Source organism: Strix uralensis, chromosome 4 (assembly GCF_047716275.1).
Source record: "Strix uralensis isolate ZFMK-TIS-50842 chromosome 4, bStrUra1, whole genome shotgun sequence".
Taxonomy (NCBI): Eukaryota; Metazoa; Chordata; class Aves; order Strigiformes; family Strigidae; genus Strix; species Strix uralensis.
Genome location: NC_133975.1, coordinates 124,915,988 through 124,937,955, shown reverse-complemented (window position 1 = coordinate 124,937,955; position 21,968 = coordinate 124,915,988).

Genomic DNA, 21,968 nt, shown 5'->3' with positions numbered 1-21,968 from the left:
AAAAGATTATATTTTTTTGTTATGAATTTGTCTACTGTTCTTGTAAACAGTGTTGATGATTACTAAATTACTTACAAATATGCAATCTCTTTTGTCCAGAGAAAGATTTGTACATACTTTCTCTTCCAAAGAGAGCCTAGAATTAATCACTAAGACTTAACAAGTTAGGAAGTGTTCCTCACCTTTTGGGTGCCCAGTTTTGAAGAGACATCAGAGACACACAGATGTTTCTATATTACCCTTCCAAAAATAAGATTCCATTAGCAATCCAGGGTCACTAGTGACTTTGAAAGTTTTGGCTAAACCTCAGATTTTCTCTCCCCTACGGCTTCATTCCTTACTGACATAGTGAATTTCACATTTCCCATGCATATGAAATACCAGCTCTGAAAACTAAGGCAAGATGCTGTATTTCCTAATCTATCCAGTCCAAAGTAAAGTGAATTATTACTCCCCAATAGCATTTTTCATACATCAGCATGACCTGAATTCTAACAAATTCACATGATCACAGCTTTACAGTCTCTCCTCTCCCACTTTCCATTTATGTACTGCTGGGACATTGATTTATTTGTGAGAGAAACCTTTATCCTGAGACTTGTATATGTTGGTTTTATCTCCTGGTATTCACCAGCCAGGTGGTCTTACCAGGAAATAGATCTAACTGTCTGTAAAATAAATGTTAACCCAGGACGTTTTCAATCCCAGAGCTGGCTGAAATATTTTAGCCAGAAGAGATTTTCCTTGCAGTTTCATTGAAAGTGAAATGCTTCTCTGGATACTGTTTTCAAACTATTATTAGATAGAAAAAAGTAAATGACTTATTGAGGTTGTCCCATTTTGTTTTGAAAATGTCACAAGAGATTTGTTCTTACTTTAATCAAAGCAAAATGAATCAGTCATACTGAACTATATTTTAAAAAAATATTTTATATTGGTTTTGATGTCTTTTTAGCATTTGAGTTGTTCCAAATCTAAATAGTTTGGAACCTCTATCATCCAAAATTTTGAAGAACATAATAGATTCTGCTTCTTGCTTGCCTTTAAGCGTTGGAATTTATCACAGAAAGAATATAGCCAGACTGCTGATATGAATGTTAGGCACTTGCTCTCATTTATGAAATGTTTTACTTGGAGACTATACAGTCTCACCTGGGTAACAAGCTTTTCCTTGGCAATAGGCTAAATTGATACCAATAGGCCAGTTGCACTCCTTATTCGATGGAAGTCAACTGAAGACCACAGAAACTCAATTCTTATGCTCAAGGACTGTCTAAAATCCCTTCGGGTATTTCATTTATGATTTGTTGCACCTTATCAACTATCACTCTTCCTGCCCTGACCCTCAATTCTTGGCTAGTGCTGGAAGGAGCCATGGCAGATCCTTCTGTGAGGACTGCTTCAAAAAATGAGGGGGAGATATAGAACATTTCCAAAAATCTTCAAGGATGATGAAGTGATGTATTTAATCTCAACAACTGTCTGTAGCAAATTTACCTCTCAGTAGCTGAACTTCTGCTTGCTTTAGTGCATGTCAAGCCAAAAAACCCCCAAAGGTTAGATGTCTGTATACACACAAGAAAGTTTTCTGCAGAACTCTTTGTTAATGTACTGTACGGAGTCAAAATTGGGAGGCAGCATCCACAAATGTGCGTTGTTGCAATACTGAGTATTGCCATGCTTACATCTGGGACAAGGGGATGAGGGACAGAAAGAAGGTCAAGATTTCAGGTTTCTGTATCCCACACCAAAAAATCAAAAAAAAATTTGTTGTATAGTTAATCTGGATGTAAATTTAGACTAACTCTGACTCCTTCAAGAGGACAGAGAGCATAAAAATGACTTTACATAGCAGACATAAACACCTGTTGGACATTTTAACCTCCTTTACTTTCCATAGGAACCAAAAGCTGGAATATTTTTAAAGATCAAGATCCAAATGTGACTGAGATAAGTAGGAATCACCACGCCCTTCTCTCTGGCAGGTGATGCCTTGAATTCTGTAGTTTTTATATTTTGGGGAATTTCTAGATTCGCCTCCTATACCACTGCTCAGAGCCATTTCTGAAGTTCTGGTCCCCAGAGAAACAAAAGAATAAGAATATTATTAGCATAATTAACTCACTTCCTTAGGGAGGTAACTTTAGAGACAAACTACTTTTTAGCACCATCTTCTCTAGCTGCTACTGCTTGCAGCTCTCTAGTGCTTTATAATCTTCATTTCCACAAACACTGAGCAGATATTGGTGATTTATTCCTGTAATTATTGTGCTCTTGATGTTGTACCAAATGGAGTGTACAGTTCTGTGCTAAACATTGCAAGTTAAATCCCACTGGTCAGGAAGGAGAAAAAAAAAAAAAACTATTGAAGTCTATCTAAAGCACATTTCAGCCCTTGCTTGGCTGTCCATCAAACAAGATGGTCTACAATACAAAGACTAGAGAAGGAAGCACATGCAATCCATCTGCTTTTAGTGTAGGCATTGCATGCAAGTTATTTATCTAGTGCTTTAAATTGTGTCCCTTGGTCCATTGCTTGAAAATAAGAGCGGATGAGAATTTCTAGATGCAGGAAATTTTGCTATTTCTTTGCAAGATGGAATGAAAACCATAAGTATTTTAAGAAATTATTAAAATAATTGGTAAAGCTACTTTGTCTTTGTTTCAGTCACAGACGTGTTCTAATACACTCAGAGATGTGATAATGGTGAAAACAAAAGCTTAAGAAAAACAACAGAGACACAGATAATGACTGTATCCTACCAAAACAAAACATTCTGCAGAAGCAGAAATGATGAAACCATCTTTTTTCATAGAAAAGCATATTTGCAGATATTTTTTTTAAGTAGACGTGAAAGTGTATTTATTTGCTTAATTTGGGACTCCTGACCTCATGGTTTTGGTGCCAACTCCCTGTAATCTTAATAAACAATGAAAAGAAAAATTCACCCAGGCAGTGAATCTCTGGAGCCAAATGTTTTCAGAACCAGAGCATGCCAGTGTTTTCTTTTCTCCCTTCAGGTTAGCAACCTGAAAGGAAGTGGGTTTGCACTTGCCTGCCAAGCTTTTCACGACCATACATGAAAATGAGAGCACAAAATGAGAGACTGGTTTCCTGGACCTTAGCTTAGCAAAGTGGTTCTGCACAAGCTCAGCTTTAGGTGTAGCACATGACACATTTGCACCCGAAGGTGGGTACATCTCTCTGCCTTTTGCTGCACCTGGACATAAATCCGAATGTCACTATTATAGCTCAATCATGTTGTGTATTGAATCACCAGTTACTCAGAATTACTCCTCTCATTAGCAACCATTACACTGTGCTTTCCTTTCCATTTTCTCTTCTTCAGCTATGTTTCCACTTGTATTAACTCGAGAAACTCTTAGGGCTAAATCTGATCTTGGAGAGTTGTAAATCAGGCAGCATCATAAATCAGGTGTCCACACTGGTGTAACAGCCAAGTAAATGAGATTGAAAGAGACTTGCAATCTCATTCTATGGAAAGAAAGCTCTTTGCTTTTTCAGCAAGTTAACTTAGCCTTACTCCTGAGAGATGACCCCACTTAAATATGAATCCAGGAGGAAGTGGAATGAGCCCAAGCAGCACATGGCTAGCCCTGAATGCAAAACAGCAACAAGGAGTTCTCCCAGCAAGCTGAAAACCTGAGGAGTTGTACTAGCAATAGTCAATGTTCTGTTGAACACCTTTGAATTCTGATGAAGCCAGCTTCGAGAAGACTATTGCTTTGGATAAAATCACAAATTAAAATGAAAAATTGTGGCATAGGTTCACAGCTGTATTTCACATCCATGCTCATTTAAAGGAGGCAGACTTGAAGGAAAGCAATTTATTTACTGGATGTAATCTGGCTTTCCACCCAGAGGCATCAGGAAGGCACGCAGGTAGTTCATTAGGGTACAGGATATATGGCAACTGTGTTACAAACATTTACCTTATAACTTCTCATATCAAATTCTTGCCAAAACTTCATGTCAACACCTATAGTCAATTAGTGGAGACAGAGAGCAGGAAATGCCATCTGGAGTTCTCCCTGGCATTGATCAAACACAACCAAGCATCGCTCTGTGTGACTCCCCCTCTCCAAGAAAACTCCATTAGAATTTCAGAACTGGACATGCCCAAGAGCCACATTAATCACTATGATGGCACAGCACAGACCTCCAGCATGTTGCAAGCTAATGGCTCACAGCTGTAACATGAGCCTCACCAGGAGCTAATCTAAGGATCTCTTGGCTGTCTCTCCAGTGACATGGGAGTGCAAAAAGAAAACCTAAAATAAATAGCTAACTGAAGTGCTCCATCAGAGTTAGGATCCTAAGCATAATGAAACCAGCTTTCCTCTTGCTGCCTCCCATCTCCATAACTCAAGGAGTGACCTATACAATATTTATCATATTGTACATCATAGACGTGCAATCAGCATATGAAGAAGTCATATCTTAGATTTATGAAAGAATGGATGACACAGACAGTGCTGTGATGCTCTGTATGCCTTACAGTGTAGTGTGAAGGTTGTGATCCTTGACCTTCCCTGAAATGGCCCATTGCACTCACCACGCTTCTGTGTGCCCCAAGTGTCCTTCCATCTTCACTGAGACACTGCTCTCCACAAATGGTTGTGGGCTGGGGTACAATCTTACCAAATTCTACTTATAATCAAGATTTTTTGACCAGAAATCTCTGCACACTGTGAGAAACACAGGCTGGAACTGACACCCAGAAACCTCCCCTGAAAGGAGGTAGCTTTCAGGAGGAGCAGTTCGGAAGTGGTGGTTTCCCTTTTCACTTGTCAGAATCAGATTTCTTTGTTGATTATGTGTTTGACACAAAGATAGATCTCAGTAATTAATATCTTGTGTCAAGCTCATCTTACACTGCTGAAAGAAATAATTTGAGAGTCTCACTGTGATTCATTTGAACTATTGAACTCTGTATCACTTTCAGAAGGAAAATGCAGGATGACTCTATTTACAGGGCAGAAAGCACTGAAAGCCACCTATTTATTTTCCTGAGAGCAATCTTAGGGCACGCATCAGCACAGATTCAATTTACAAAGGGTGCTTGAAAGCAAGGATACTGCTCTAAAGTAAAGTACTATGAACATAACAGACCTGCTGCTCTTTAAGAGAGATACATATTCTTCCTGGTCCCTCTGGACAATCCTCTTTACACCTGCTTTGCTCCTCACCTTTCCCAGTGCTCCTCTTCTTGGACTCCAAATGCTGCTCAGATTTCCTTGACCTTGCTTAATGCACACAAGACTAGATGTGGGCTACATATTTGTCCTTTCAAACCATTTGACTTAGCATCTCTTCAGTGCTTTCGTGGGTTGCAACGTCTGCAGTGCAAGGACAGTAAAGGTAGTGAGAAACCATGCAAAAGCATGTTCCTATCCTTTCACAAAACATCTGAGCCAAGTAAGTCTCATGCTCAGGAAATATGGCTGCTCCCCGTATTTAGGACTGCAAGTTGCCTTAAAAGACATAAAGTGAATGTAAAACCCTGCAGTACATCAGAAGAGGGAACAGTGAGGGCAGTGGGCACTACAGACTAAAAATTCAGGCATCATGCCCTTCAGAAGTCATAGAAAATGGGGATGAAAGCAATGGGACAGAAGACATGCTTAATAAACTAAGGAGCTCACAGGTTTCCTGCCTCCTTGCTCTCCATTGGCCAGTAAAGCTCAGCAGGATGAGTTCTGACCACAGCATCCCTGTTTTCAGCCAGACACAAAGGGGATTTTCTTACTTTACCATAACTTTCTAAGGACTTGTTGGCTGCAGCTCTCTCTCTTTGGCTGCAATAGTTTCATGATTATTTTATGTTTCTTAGGACTTAGTACATTCATCTCTGACTACTTTATCTATTTGCCACATGATGCATCCATCCTCAAATGCTCAGAAGTAGAATGAGACTTCAGAAAATCTCTTCTCATGACCCAGCAGAGGGCACTTGCTTCTAAAAGGAATGGAGACGGATGAAGCACACTTCTTTTGTATCCTCAGCCAGATCCTGCAGGTGACATCTAGGCAGCCTAAATTCTAATCAAGTCCCAGTACTGATGCAGCCTGTCTGCTCTTCAGCACTGCTTAATCCTTGAATCTCTACAATGTCCTCTGAGGTTGCCAGAACGTTCCTTGGGCATCCACAAGAAAAGGCAATACTTTCTTGGCTAAAGTATCATGTTTGGGCCTCTAAAGCCTCAGACTTTCACGCTCAGTGAAAGACACCCTCAGTAGGGCAGCTGCCACTTTCCTTATAACAGCCAACGGTCAGAGGACTTGGCCTGAAATAACCTCAACTGCAAGTCTTTCTTTGAAGGGGTTTCAGTCCATCTCAGTTGCCTGTGTAAGAGTACCAGAGCCACCAGGCTATTGTGGGATGGAGTTGCTGGGTGGGTGAGGGTGGGGGGACACTTGCTGCCTTTCCTGGGAAGGAAAGCCAGGAATTACAGGGCAGTGGGAGAGTACCTTAGAGAGAAAGCGACCGTAACTCCCCATTTTGGACACTCAAATGTCTGTACATGGTCTGGAGCTGATCAAATTGGATCTTCTCCTGGCTGCACTTAACCCAGTCAACGAGGGCCTCATGTCAGATGCTGACAGCTGAACTACATCTGTGGCTGCTGCAAGACCAAACTTCACAACTGTTCAAGAGAGCTGAGCCCATTGAACCAGCTGAGAGCAAAACAGTTGTATGAACCTGACACTTGATTTTCAGAAAATATTTTAATATGTACGTTACATTTCGTCAGTTTAGTTCTGACTAACGATTTGCCTCATGCCCACAGAAATGGGGCAGCAATCAGACAGGCAGAAATTAATGCAATGAAATGGGTTTAATGTCCTCCACAGCATTGGAATAAAATTTGAACAGAGTGCAAAAGGAACTACAGATAGTACATTCATATTGAAGTGGAAGAAAGAAAATTCTTCACTCATCAGAAGTGTCCTAAAATAAGCACAGCGATATCAAAGCCAATTAGGGAGACAGTGATGTAACTCAAAGACATAATAAGCAGTCTTTTGAGATGTGGTTTATGAACAATTTATCACCGTACTTTGGTTCCAACAAGAATATAGTCCAATAAGCTCCTGGCTTCAACTTAGCTTTAGATCTCTATAACTGACTCATATTGATAGAGCCAGGACCTGACAGTGGTGATAAAATGAACTATTTCTAATTATTCAAACTCAGTGAAGGGTTTTCTAACAAACACATCAAATACATTAAACTGAATTCATTTTCTTTTATGGATTCCCAGAACTACTAAAATCAGTGGATCAGTGGAGTGAAAAAAATAGTCTGTGTGTTGAAGCGACAGCATAAATCAACAACCAGATATAAATGTGAAGATAATTTAGGCTCCTTTTGAATCCCATTGTGTTTTTTTCCAGCTCAAGTATTCCTAATGTGCTGCATGATCTGTGCAGGACTGGGGATGTTCTGGGAGGCATGATAGAATGGGGAAGGAAGGGGATTTGGGAGAGCTGACAGCATGTAGGGAGACCCAGCCCAGAGGTTTGATGAGAGCTGTAGATGGTAGACACAATACAAAGCCAAAGTGTTTCTGAAAAGGAGCTCCTCACCCGGGTCTGGAGAGAGTCAGCAGCACTAAGGTTCATTACTGAGGTCAGACCCTGTTGTGTGAAAAGTCAGTCACCAGGTAAAGGGATGCAGATGATTTGCACTGCTACAGTCATGGGAACAGGGCTGCGCCATGTAGAGATGCCAGCTTGGAGCTGCATTAGCACAGCATCATTTGCCAGCCAATGAGTCCTGGTTTATGCAGCATCATCCTGATGTGACTAAATCATTTCCAGCTGTACTAAATTTCAGGGAAGGAGTTCAGGTGCCTTCCCAACATCATGGGAAGGGAGCATGTTAAGATGAAATACACAGAGAGGGTATTCACTACCAGAGTCAGGAAGGGAGCATGTACATTTTTCATTATTTGCCTAGTGAACTAAATTAACACAAAACCCATGTTTACTCTAAAAGATCATTGCAGCAATAGAGGAATTTGAAAAGCCTATTCCAGACAAGAGAAACCAGGGTGAGTGTGCTGGAAACGCACAAACATATCAAGTACAAAATGTATGGATACTTGAGAAAGGCTTTGTCAAGGAATAAACAGACAAGTGCACACCTAAGACTTCCCTGATCTTTCCTTCTACAAATCAAGAAGATATGCAGCAGAGATGACAAGCCTGGGCCTGGTTTTCAGTGAGCCGGAGGCCCAAACTAGCCCATGGGTTTGTTTTATTTCTGATTCCAGACTCACATTCCTGACTGTCAGGAATGAGGCTTCTCAGTAAGACATGTAAGAGCAGGGCACCGCAGAAGGACAAGATGTTTCTCTCTCCAGGATTACAGAAGGTGAAACATCATCAAGGAAATGGAATTGCATCAAAGTCAAATCACCTTTCCCCACTGTAAAGGTGTTTTGAGGGTTCAGACTCTTTGATGTGACTGGTGGAAAATCCAACAGACAGGTGGTCCCACACTATCACCCAGTGATCTGGATACCAGTCCATCAAGTCCCTGCTTCCCACAAAAACTATTTTCCTGAATGACTCTGAGTGCTAACAACATGCTAAGGCCACTCTAAGCCAGGTAATACCATTAGTGTCACTATGGTTCACTTGTCCTGAACTTGACGGGAAATAGGTTGAGTGAAAATCAAGAAACCTTTGGTTTCCTAGTCTGAATGACCACACGGTTTGGCACAAAGCCTGAACTGACTGCCCCTGCTCTGTAACAAGTCACCCCCAGTATTCTGCTACTTAGCCAGAGGTGCTCTACAATTATAACACACAAAACAATTCTGGTTCCAGTGGCACAAAGAAGAAATATAGACGCTGATTTCCATGGTACAAACTGAAAAGAGAAGCACTGCAGATGCTGATTGAGCTATACCACATAAGGAGCTGCAGACACTAACCAGCACAGGAGAAGCTCATGAATAGCTCATGGCCATGAGGAACACCAGGTTTGCTGGTACCTCTGCTGCAGACCACTTCTGCACATGCAGCTTGTCTATTTCCCCCAGCTACTCTGCACAGCTGTGCTCTGCATCACAAGAGAAGAGAGCCTGAAGCATCAACCTTCCCTTGTATGTAGAGTTTCTGTGATGTGTGCACACCATGGCCATTTGTCTAGCGTTTCTAGAGGACCAAAAGACAGAGCTGCTGGGTGGCTGCTTGGTCATTGCCTAATACAACACAGTGACAGGCTGCCTCTAGGAATGGTGGAGCTGGCAAGTTGAAATAGGTGGCAAAACTGAGATCTGATGAGTAGCACATGTATGGATTTGGAGACAGGACAGACACTCTTATTCCCAAATGCATTTTTCAGAACGTTCTTCTGTCCCTGAATTTGGGAAAAAGATGCCCCCTCTCATACCACTCATTTTCTCAGTATGGGGTAGGGCGGCAGATTCCTGGGCCCCCAGCTGACTTGTCTCAGCAAAGGGAAACAGGAACAGTGTCTTTGGCATGATGAGCAACATGTTACATGATGGACACATGAACTCCACTTGAGTTTGCATGATGGGAGTAAACCCTTTCACAAGTTTCCTAATGGGGACAAATTCCTTACACCATGGTAAATGAAGAAAGCACTTATGTTTGTTAAAACTCCAGCAAAACTCCCCTTGCTCAGAGGATACTCAACTTCTGTGTCCTATTTCCTTTCGTTAAACTGCTCAACTTCTCCACCCCTTCCTTTTTAGGAAGACTGGTTATAAACCAAATAATAGTAGCTAAACTTGCTGTCAGATGGTACGTTCATTGTTCTGAGTTTCTTAGCCCCAGAGCCACCACAGAAAACAAAGTTGAAGAACTAATAATTTTAGTTACACCAGCAAAGTGAAGGGCTTATACATTCCCTACCGAGCAACAAATTAAAATAAGCCTAAAGCAACAAACGATTTCTGACTTTTCCATGTGTGTTTTTATTTCCATGTCTCTGGTGGCTACCTACAAGGAGAATGTCAAAATCTTCCCTTAACTCTGAATTTTAAGTCTGAATTAAATTATTAATGTCAGCAGAAGCTCCACCACACTTATTTGGCTCATGCAGCACGGATCCTGACTGCCAGACTGCCTGGGATGCCTGCCTGAACCTGGACAGGAGATCCTTCCTCACAAGGAACCCTGTGGGAAGTGGGGAGGTCTTGGTCATATGAGGGGGTTCAGCCTTAGTGCTGTGAGGGTGTCTGTAAATAAAAACATAGCTGTTGCAGTCCCCTCTGAGGATATACTACCAGGTCTCACATCTCCTATATCTCCTGCTCCCTCATTAGACTCTTTCCCATCACACTCTATGGCATTTCTGAAAGACTGTTGGTGCATTGGATTTTCCCTGGGCACTCAGGATAAACTAAGGGAAGCATTAACTCAGAGGGTCTTCCAGGAATGAAGAATAATCAAGAAGGATGGGCAGACATACAGACTATGCCATAGCACTTCTCCACTGCCACAAACCTTGGGTCATTGATGCTGACAGGACATTCAGCCCTGTCTTCCCATATGTGTTTGGCAGCCCACAGCTGCAGGGTCATTACAGCAGTGAATTTGTTCTTACACCTCTACCTGCTTGCAAGCCTGAAAGTAAATCCTGCTGCTCGCTTTGGTGGAGAAACTGTTCATATCACAGTTGTCAGCCTGCCGCTATAGACAGTCAAACTTGAACATCTGCAGTGCTCAGCTAGCAGTAATCAAAGCCACACGTTATTCTTTGCTACTTCACTCCTCCATCACAGCCTCAGCTAGGCTTGTTCTCCACTCCTGTGAGTTAAAAGAGGACAGAGAGCACAAGTTCAACTCAGGAAATATTTCTCAGATAAGTTCTGCTTTGTAAGCGTTTGGTTCCTGCTTGACTTTGTTCACTGCTATCTGAACTGCCTGAAAAGAAATCAAATGCAACCTTTCCTAGCAACAGGGTATTAGAAGAGGATTGGACTTACAATACCTGCGGTACCTAAAAATGGAGTATTGTACTGACTACAGTCAATCAGTTAAACCTAAAATTCCTAAAATTAGAAACTAAAATTCTAGGCTTTAAAGGGATGATTTTCCACTTGAAGTTTTTTTGACTTTGAGGTATAATTCTCTAGCTCAGTTTGCTGAGGGTAAAGCTCATCTTATGAAGTAAGTTGTGCTGCTCCCCCATCTCTTGTTCTGGGGGCTCCAGTTGGATTTGCATGACACCTCACCTTGTGCCATCTTTCTGTGTACAGTGACTCCATTGTAAATGCTGTATAACAAGTAATTAATGTATACGGTTGTTTTTTTCCAGCAGTACAAAAAATATTCTACAAGGATGAGAGGTTTTAGATCAGCAATGGTTAAACTTCTAAACTTTGGCCCAAGTCTCCAAAAATAACTGCAACATATCTTTTTGCAGGTTCAGGAAAGTAACAGCTTCCTTTTTAAATTATTTTTATTATTTGTAAACATTTTCTGTGTTCGGCCTTCACCAGGAGTGCTGAGGCTACAAATGCTTCTTGGCATCTGTAGGTGGTAACATCGCTCATTCTCTGATGGCAATGTACTTTTCAAGCCTCATATTCATAAATCTTCTAAATGCCCAGTAGATAACTAAGTACTACTGTGTACCATTATAGTAACCTAAGGCATAAAGAGGTTAAGAAACTTCTCATGCATTACCAACTGTGTCAGAGCTGGGTATTGAACCTCCAAGTCCTGATCCCTCATTTTTCTTCCAATCACTCACCAGCCTCCCTTTCCCAGTAACCAAGCAGTTTGATAATTACAGTAAGATTTCCAAACTTTAGCTGCTGATTCTTTTTCTCCCCTTCAGCAAAATCATTAACTTTGAAGATTTAGCCCATTGCTTATGTAAATGGAGAAGACATTTAAAAATCTTAGCACAGAGGACTTCGATTTTCATTAAGGAAAATCCACCTCTCGGTGAGAGGGAGATTGGGCCAATTCCCACACCACTCAATTGCTGTCTTCCCTTCTAAGGATCCAGCTTGTAATCAGATGTCTGATCCAGCAACCACCCTACTGCCTTTCAGTCACATTTGGGTACTCAGCCTAATGCCAAGTGTACATTATGATATCAGTGAGACAGTGGGAGGACGTGAGATTTCACAGCAAGGTATAGGGAGAGAGGGGGAGAAAGAAGGAAAGGCGGTGGAGTAGGAGCACTACCAAAAGGCCGTATCTCCTCAGATGAAAGTGGTTTAAAGGTCCCTGGTGCAGCACCTTCTTGCATGGCCCTTTCAAGTCCTCTTGCACAAATGAAGAGGACAGGCGTCTTATATTGCTTTGGCTCCCTGCCTGTGCTGGACACACAGTCAGGCTGGATACTGATGAATTTGGCCAGAGGCCTCTAAATTGAATTCATGCCTTTTCCAAAGCAATTTTTATAAGGTGATACCAGCAGGTAGATTTTTCATTTTAAAACAAGAAGGCTATTTTTACAGGGATTAATCCTGGACTAGAAGAAAAAAAAACCTAGGACTAAGTTTTAGATATTAAATTCTGCAGATTTTTATATCAAAGTGTATAAAGGTCACCATCCACTGCATCTCCTTGTGCCATGTTCTACAGCTTCAGCCACTCATTCTTGTTTCACCTCAAGCATTGCTTTTGTCATAGTTCAGTGCTGTGGCTAAAACTAAGACACACCAGTCTTACCCCTTGAGTCTATCCAACACATGCCCCAAAAGGCAGGGTACACACGGGCTGTCTCCTCAACTGAAAACTCCTCCAGAGTCCAACCCACGCTTTCATGGGCTGGAGGTCTGAGTACAAGCCTATTTAGCAGGGAGCTGCTTTACTTTGTTAAGTAAATAACTGCACAACCCACCCAATGAGGAGATGGCAGGAAACAGGGTCCTGAACACCTCTGACTTCTGTTTGAAGCCTCCATGAGTTCAATAGCTGCTCTAGTAAGAGTGGTCTTCAGTCTGCCATCTGCAGTCTCTGACATAGGAAGAGCTAAGGCCACACCAATGAGATAATCTAGTCACCTCCATGGGTTGATCTCTTGAACTCTCCCATTTTAGCTCCTTTCTTACAGGCAATGCCGGCAGACGCAATGCCATTCTTCACAGGTCTCAGCAGCAGAGGCTACGGCAGGGAAACAAGGAGCTGGGTCTTGAGAAAGCTTCCCTAAGAAATCACCTACGGGGCTGTTGAGAGGCTCAAGTTATCCAACACGGATCACAGAAAGAGCTGAAATACTGGAGACACAAGCCTCTGCCAAGTTCCTTAGCTCTAAACGATTCCCTTTGATAATTTCTTGTCCCATATCCCCCCAAACAGGCCTTATTTGAGGGAAACATTAGTAATCTCAGATGCTCAAACCAAACGTTAGCCACAGCTGTCTATCAAAAGTGGATTCAAGCAGGTTTGTTACAGATGGAAAGACTAGAAGAAAGTGAGGATTATTGGTATCTATCTCAAAATCCAAGGACCAGCTGATACAGTACCTGCCAAGCTATCTGCAAATTTGGAAGCCAGGCAGATGCACCCCCTGGCTCTGCCTGAAGTCTACTGACAGAAGCTGCTAAAGGAGCAGGTGCTTTGTACAGACCTTATTACCAAAGAGGTTAAAAGATGACAGCTGTGAGAAAATGAAACCATTCTCTGCAGAGTGGTTGCTGGAGGAGGTGGAGAACATGTCTTGGCAAGAAGCCTTGTTGCAGTTTTATTACTCAGGTGTGAAAGTAAAATTGTATATCCAGGGGACATATGCTGCAACGCTGTTTCTCATATTTAACCTCAGTTATTCTCTTTATAAGGGATGGGGAAGTGCTTCTTGCAGTGCAGCTAAAGGGAGACCTCCTCTCTAGTCAGTCTGTCTGACTAGACTTTTACAGTGTTTGGTGGCCAAGGCTGTCAGTGCAGGTTCAAAACCCTATGCTAGGATTAGAATCAACTCTAAGCAGACACCTGAAGGCTCCCACTCCATCTGAGGATATTTTTTGCAGAAGTTCTGGCTGGCCATCACCAATATTATACTAATTATTTTTAGAAAGAGTAAGTCCAGCAGACAAATTTCTTGAATTTACAGAAAAAGGCCTATTCCATACCAATTCCTGTTAGAGTGAGAAAGCACAAAACAGCCTAAAAAAGATAGACAGTCCTGGTCAGGCAGCAGAACAACTATATAATTACAGATACACTGAGGGAGTTATGGTCTTGGCAAAACTGATTGCCTTAACAGAAAACAAAACCAGCAGTGTTTTGCAGTCATTGTTGAAATACTAACCAGAATGTCTTTGCCTTACACACCCTAAGAAAGCACCTCATGCTCTATTGTCATCATCCTGGATTGTCCTTGAGAATAAAGCATTTTGTCTGATTTTTTAATATACCCAAGCAGGTTTGTAAGGAGGGAAGGTGACTGGTGACTTCTTTCTTAGCTCCGTAGCCACATGATACAAGTCTCTGACTTCTGGGCTGTTACTGCTTTCGTGCAATGGACAGTAAGAATTTCACATTTCTTTCTTATCTAGCTGCAGAATTTGATTTCTGGCTGGTTGCTTTTCTTTGCTTTCTCTGGGCACCAAAGAGCAGTCGAATTTCAACATGAGAGGGAGGCTGCTTTTCTGGGACTCCTAATAATATTCTGCTCTCTGAAGTGTGCAGTGCTTGCTCTCAACCACCAGGTTTAGGACTCGGAGGGAATTTTACCTCCAGGTAAGATTGACATGAAATTTTGAGGCATTTCTGGCTTGTCTCTGTCATGTGCCTTATCTCTCTAATCTGAAGGGAAACCTGTTTATTAAGTGGTCTAGTGTCACAGGGGTGTAGGACATTGGTGATTCCCTCAAACTCTTCTGTCTTCTTTTTGTCATAAGCTTATGGCATTTTTTTATCTACTAAAGCTCTTACACGGATCACAAATGGGACATGTTTTACAGCGCGCTCTGGTGTGAGGAGCAGCCTGTGGACTTTTCTCAACTAGTTGCCTACTGCTTGGTGTCCTGCTCTTGCAAAGGACTGCATTCAATGCCCTGGGTGACCTCTTCCAAGCCAATGGTTTTAGATTTCATTCATCCTTCATTAAATTCAAGAAACCAACAATTCACAATGAGACAGAACGTTACCAGGCTATTAAGATTATACTGCAGCTATACATGAAGCTGACAATTTTAGTGTATCAAGTGAACCTAGTTAAAAACTGGGTTCTATTCATTACAAAAATGTTCCAAAACATCTATGCTTTTCCTGCAATCATTCTATTCTGACAGTGCCGTAAACCCAATTCTCAAGGTTTGAAAAAAGAAGGAGGAGGGCCAAACTTTTGTTAAAAATGTCCAGATATTTGTTGCTTCAGGACATGCTATCAACCTTAGTTTTCCCATAGTACAAGAGCAATTTAATACAGCATTTTAACATATAGTCAAAATGGTCACTCTTCTAGGAGCCACAGACGTTTATGAGGACTTTATTTCCCACTCATCCTAATTATCACCTCCTACTTTGCAGATTCTCTAGACCAATAGCTGACATTGCAATGCCGGTTTACATAACATGCTTTACAGGTAACTGAGTTTCATCATCTGAAAGCATCAATTATTGCATGGAAAAATATCTCACTTGGGTTTTTTTACTGCACCAACAGTAGCATGCATCTGTCCATTTCAGAGTAGAACTCTATATTTCAAACACTATAGACTCAGGCAAGAATGCAGCATTACTGGATAGCTCTCAATCTTGATTACAACAGTATAAATTTGAGGTAAATTCTCTCATATGGTCAATTACTCCAGATTGACACTAAAACAACTGAGAGCCCAAGAGCCATGGAATGTCTGTATAATGCTAGCTTAATTATGATCAGCTTCATTGTCTTAAAATACTCATTATGTAATTCCATATACTAGCAACATGTAAATTTATTGTAATATTATTTCTTAATGTTTTCATTTGTAATCTCCCAAGATACATGAAGTAAAAAAAAGCATCAGTTCCTAGTGGTTAGAGACACAAACAGAAGATCTGCTGTCTAGTTTCAGGTCTGCTGATGACCGACCTCTCTTTTTACATCTGCCTGCTGCGCAAGGACAGGCAACCCTCCTCTGTTCAGCACTGTGAAACCCACATCTCTGTATTATTAAAGATATACAACAGGAATGAAAATACATTTAACTGAAGACTTGACTAAAGAGAACGGGTACGAGATTAACTTCTCCTGAGATGTCTAATGATCTATCATTACAACAGCTACCATACATCCACCTAGCCAGCCTCTTCCGAAGTTAATACCCTATGGACAAATGACAAGTTTTCTTTCATGCGTTTACCCATTTCCTGAACTGTCTTTTCACTTCCATCACTTTCCATTTCTGGCCATGGTGCTTAATTCCATCAGTAAAGTCATTGAGTCATTTCATTATTCACTTCCTTTCACATTAACATAGATGACGTATCAAACCTCCATGCTAACCCCGCTCCCCATCTTACTGTGGCACCTCTCAAAGATGAGAATTTCCTGCAGAAATATCGCTCCAGCATTTTTGATTTGGCACCTTTAGGTGAACTCAGCTACTGGCTTGTGTAACAAAAGCTAATAAGATCCCTTGACACAAGCAGAATTAGAGACCATACAGGCATTTCTGAGGCATTGTCCGGCAGACAGTTTGCATAATATTAAGTGTTATAAAAGCACAAATACTTGTTGGCTATGGAGCTTCTATTACAATATCCCTATAGGGTACATAGAACATGTGGGTGCATGGCATCCTGAGCAAGTGTCTCCCACTGGAGGAGTGAGTGTCTACTTTTGAAAACATTACTTTCTATTTCAGTTTGAGGACAGCTTTGCTGGTTTTCGTTGTTGTTGCTATAGCTGACTGATCCTATACTCTGGTGATATATTATTCTCCCTCGCCTGCCTTCACCAATCACTGTACGTCTGTCAAAAGTGTTAAAATCAGTTGGCACAGTTGCATCATGAGTGGGAACAAGTCAGGTCTTTTGGAAATCCTATGAATTTTCATAGCGCGAACAAGTTAGCTACAGAACCTGGCTGCAATTTTAGTGCACTTCAAGACACTTATGAAAAAAAAAAAAAGTCAGCACTTAACAGGTCTGAATTATTGAAGCCAGAGGTAAAAAAACCCACCCAATAACAGAAAAAAGCAGTCAGTCACAGAGGACAATTGTGAATTCTGCAAAAGCAATTGGAACATTTAATAGACTTTTTTAAAGCCCTGAATGAAGTCACAAAACTCTCAGACATTGAATTAAAATATTCACAATAGCCTGTTCCAAAATGGAGCCTGGGATGTTTTAGAAGTTGAATAAATGGCAGAGTTCATACTCAGTGCCAAGACTTCAAGTCCAACTTTTAGTTGATTCACTTCAATATTGTCTAAACTTTTTTTTTTTTTTCCTGTGTGTTGAGATTTAGAAATGATATTGCTGTGCTGGCAAGAACTCTTATTAGGTGCTGAAAAATTCAATCATGCAGAAGGGAGTTGGGTGGGGGGGAATGTACGCCAGGTTATTTATTATCTCTCTATAGGAGTCCTGTATTTCGTCAAGGAAGCATCCTAAGGAAAATTTCATTGTAGTTATAAAGACAGGATAACAATGGAAAATCCAGTTTAAAATCTGGAAATTCTTATAGTAGCTCTTTATTCAATGTGGTTGAATTCAGCTTCATATCTTATATATATGCCGATCTAATTAAGAACTGGTGAACAGCTATTAATAGAAATGTATCTTGGATGCTAATAATGTGGGCTTTATGCCCCTGCCTAGCAAAGCTGATATGTTAGAAGTAATAGGAGTATTAGTGTTAGAGAGCTGCCACGCTTGCAAAGGCGGGTGAATAACTCCATGTGGGTAGGATCTTCCTATCCAAGAGCCCCTGTAAACATTAACAGTGCCCCTCTGCCTACATGATGCAAAGGATTATCATTCATAGTTCCTAAGTGGTTCAAAGGATGACTGGTCTTCAAAAAACACAGATGGGAAGGAGTTTATTCAGAAAGAGAAGCAGTTTGTGAAACAGCATCTAATAACTATCATCTCCTCCACCCCTACACACAACCTTATCTAGCTGTTACAGCCCTTTGAACTCAGTTCTAGAAGAAACAAATAAAGTCACAGTCTCTATCAGAGAAAGTCAATCAGAGACTAAGCACATTGCAGAGTGGGACTGGAGGCATCCTGGGCAGAGGCAGATTCTAAGGCACTGCCAAAAATATTGACTGCAGCAGATGTGGGTACCGTTCCAGTCAGGATGGAGAGAGAATGTCTTCTCAGGTCTGGTACCACAGCCTGGTGCTGCAGAAACTTAGAATCTTCCATGTTAGAAGGAAGAAGAGAAGGAAGATGGTCATCACAACGCTTTAGTGGATTTTCCCGTCATCATGTGCTAGACTTACATCTCTATGATTAGATAGATACCATGAAGGGAGGAAGGGAACTAAGTGATACTAAATTATTGTGTTAACCGAACAGAAAATGAGACACAACACAGACCAAAACCCCTATGATTCCTTTCTCTGTGTTGGTTATCTAAATGTAAGACACCCAAATCTGCCTTTCTATTCTTTAGATTTGGGGTTTTTTTGCTGTTTTTACACGAAATATCACAAATGACAATGGAATAAAAACAAGTCCAAAAAGGCTGCTTGTTCAAGCTTTAGAACAATAAGTGCTTTTTTGACAAAATCAGGAAATTTTGCAGGAAGGTATCAAATTCCATCAGTGCTTCCACCGGGAAATTACATTTCTCTGTGATACATTCAAATAATTTTGTTTCAATAGAACAATTTTAGCTACTATTATGACAAGCAGAAATAAGAGCAAAATGTTCAAATTATCATTATGAAGCATTTCAAGAAAGCCATTTCAATGTTTCAGGAACAAAAAATTTCCCAAACTTCAGCTGGTATTTAATTTTGACTTCTAGTGCTGGTTGGAAAATAAAATTGTAAGTTTCCTGCAGAATGAAAATTCCATTTTCTGACCAGCCACCTTCAGTAGTAGGATTTCAGATGTAATTCAGAGGAATACAATTAGCCTATTTTCACACACTGCTATGAGGCACTGCTCCAGTTGTCTCTTGGCCTATTCTCTTACCAGAACCTCCTCTTCTTCTGGCAGGGCAACGACCAAGGAATATTTCATGGTCAATGGCAGTGAGCTGCACACAGTGCATCAGCCCGCAATAATAGCCAGGAGAGGTCTTGGTCAGTTTCAAGTGCTACAAAGCAAGGTTCAGGCAAATCTAATAAACCAAAGAAAAGGAAACCTATTTCAGAAAGCACTACAAGGGAAGAAAAGGAAAGGAAATTAGTTAAGGGAACCCATTTACCCACTGCAGGCTTCAGTGGATCTCACACAAAATTTGTAGAGACAGAATGGGTCACAAATGTTTTGTCCGTGTGTTTGATAACCTAAATAACTTAGTCACATACCGTCCACTAATATTTTTTTTAAGTTATTTGTATCTGAAAAAGAGGGGAGGGAGACACTCCTAGGAATTTTAGTTTGTGTGCAGCAGCATCCTCTTTCCCCACATACTTGGTGTGCATTTCCTTCCTAAACAGACTGGTTTTCTGGAAGGGTGAGTACCTTACGGGAGAGCATTTTGGAAAGGTTTTTTTTTTCTGCAGAGAACAGACCAGACAGGTATTTCTATGGTCCCTTCCAGCCTGCACAAGCTCACCACCCCCACCCAGGCAGTGGGAGAAATGGAGATGAAGCACCCTGGGGGATTCACATAAAGAGGTTTATTTGAGAAATCGCTTCCCCTTCAACATGCTCAAGGGCTTGCACAGTCTGAGGGCACTTAAATGTTCTCTTTTTTTCCTTTACTGATAAATTTCACATCTCAAAATAGTGCTTCCTCACCTGGGGGATAACATGGAGGGTTCCAGAGGTGAGCATTGCACACTGCAAAAATCTTGAGCAAGTTTGCCCAAGAGAAATGGGAGAAGACAGCATGTACAGACAGAAGTTATGATGCACAGCTCTGCACTGGGGCAGCAACAAGGCATGTTGTACCATTTCAACCACCAGGCATCATGAGAAAACTAGCTTGGATTCAAATGGACTGGGACCCAAATGGATCATCTTGGTGCCACGCACAGCCCTGTGCAAGGAGAGATGTACAACAGGGAGGTCTATGCTGCTCCTCCACTTTCTCTGCCACCCCATGGTATAAAAGTCAAAAAGCGCTGTTTGATGACTTCTGCCACCTGCAGAAACCCTAATGTGTTGTCTGGCTCCTCAAGTGAGCTGCATGTCATAAAGTCAAAATGATTCTTTTTGGGGGGACTAGAGAGGTTGTTAGCAGCCGAGAGGCTGCTAATGTGACCTTTGCCAACACACATGGTATCCTTCTGTCCCTATCCTGCCTCTGTATGGAAGCACCCCTCCCATGCAGCAAGGAGCAATGTCCTTCAGCCTGACCCTCTGGAGATCCTTGCACTGACAGTCTAAGACATCACAAGTTTCCTGTGCTTTCTGTCTCCTCAGAAGCAGAAATTTAAAATGGGTAGGAAATGGGAGGAGGTAAATTAAAGGGTCTGAAAGAGGCCGCAAGCATGAACCTGGGGTCAGTGGAAAAGAACAAATGGCCAAATGCCTTTTTGGAGAGATTGCAGAGATGGCTGCGCTGCACCGAATGCCACTTTGAGAAGAGGGGCACACTGCCAGGAGGTAACCAGGCTGCACATCTGAGCGGTTCTGAGTCCTGTCTGTGCCTTTCCTGGTGTGAAAGACATACTACTTCTGCAGGGTGTGCAATAAGGATGGATTTTATTTGCTTTTCATAGGCATCTGTCCTGAATATCAGCCAGAATGCAGAGATACGATGTTGACAAGCCAGCCATCAGCAGGATTTTATTTCCTATCCTTCCTTTAATTGCAGTGTTAACTTGTCGAATACCACAATATTGCTTTCCCATGACCTTTGCTGTTAACCAGAGACTTCAGGGCAAGTTGGATTGCTTTTCATGTTCAACAGCAGCTGTAGGGAGCAGCCGATTGCATTAGGCAATCTGCAACCAGAGGGACTGACTCAAAAACACTAACTAACTGAAGTGTGAAATTTGCCTTCCCCTCGCCTCTTAATCAGCCCTTCACATTTAAAACCCCTGTATCTACTTTGATGCCACCATATGGGGGTGGGGGAAAGATGAGTGAATACAAATTATAGCTTAATCATAAATTATGAATATTCATTAAGTGGGCTAGCTAGTGCTAATGATCTCCTGCTTGGGAGGGTCTCAGAAGCACGACAGAAGGCTCTTTAAGAAGCAGCATTATTTTTAGGGGACAAAATATGTGGGAGAAATGAACAGTTATCTGAAAGGCCAGAACATGCTATACACATCCAGACCCTGCTGGGAGATATTCTTCCAGGGGATATGTGTATCTTCCATATCCATTGGGTCAAACCCTGGTCTGTCTGTATTCCCCGCTGATGCTTCATGTCTTAAGCATGCACACATAAAGCTAGTGCTGTTTCAGGCCATGAAACAGTGCTGATTCAAAGGAAATCTTTTCTGGGGTCATATCACAGCTCTGTTGGCTTTTGTGTACATTCCTGTTCTGAGGGGGCGGGGGTAGCCAGGTCACAAAATGAAAAGGTCATCCTAAAGAAAATTTAAATTTTCCGCTTGAGCCACAGCCAAAAATCCTTTTGAAATGATTGGAATTATTTTATCCACCATTACTGATCTGCTCTTTTATCTCACACTTTACAAGAAAAAATCCACACATTGGGAATATTAACAATGCCAGACAACAAAATGTAGAAAAAACAAACAGATAAATTAATGGCTTCTAACCTTCCAAAGGACTTCAACCCTTCCAAACACATTTTCTCTTGACAGACGAATGTGGCTGCCCTCTTCACACATTCCTCAAGGAGAGGCTGCCAGAGCTAGACATAGCCTGTATCTGCTACACCACCTCTTGTCATCTCACCACAACC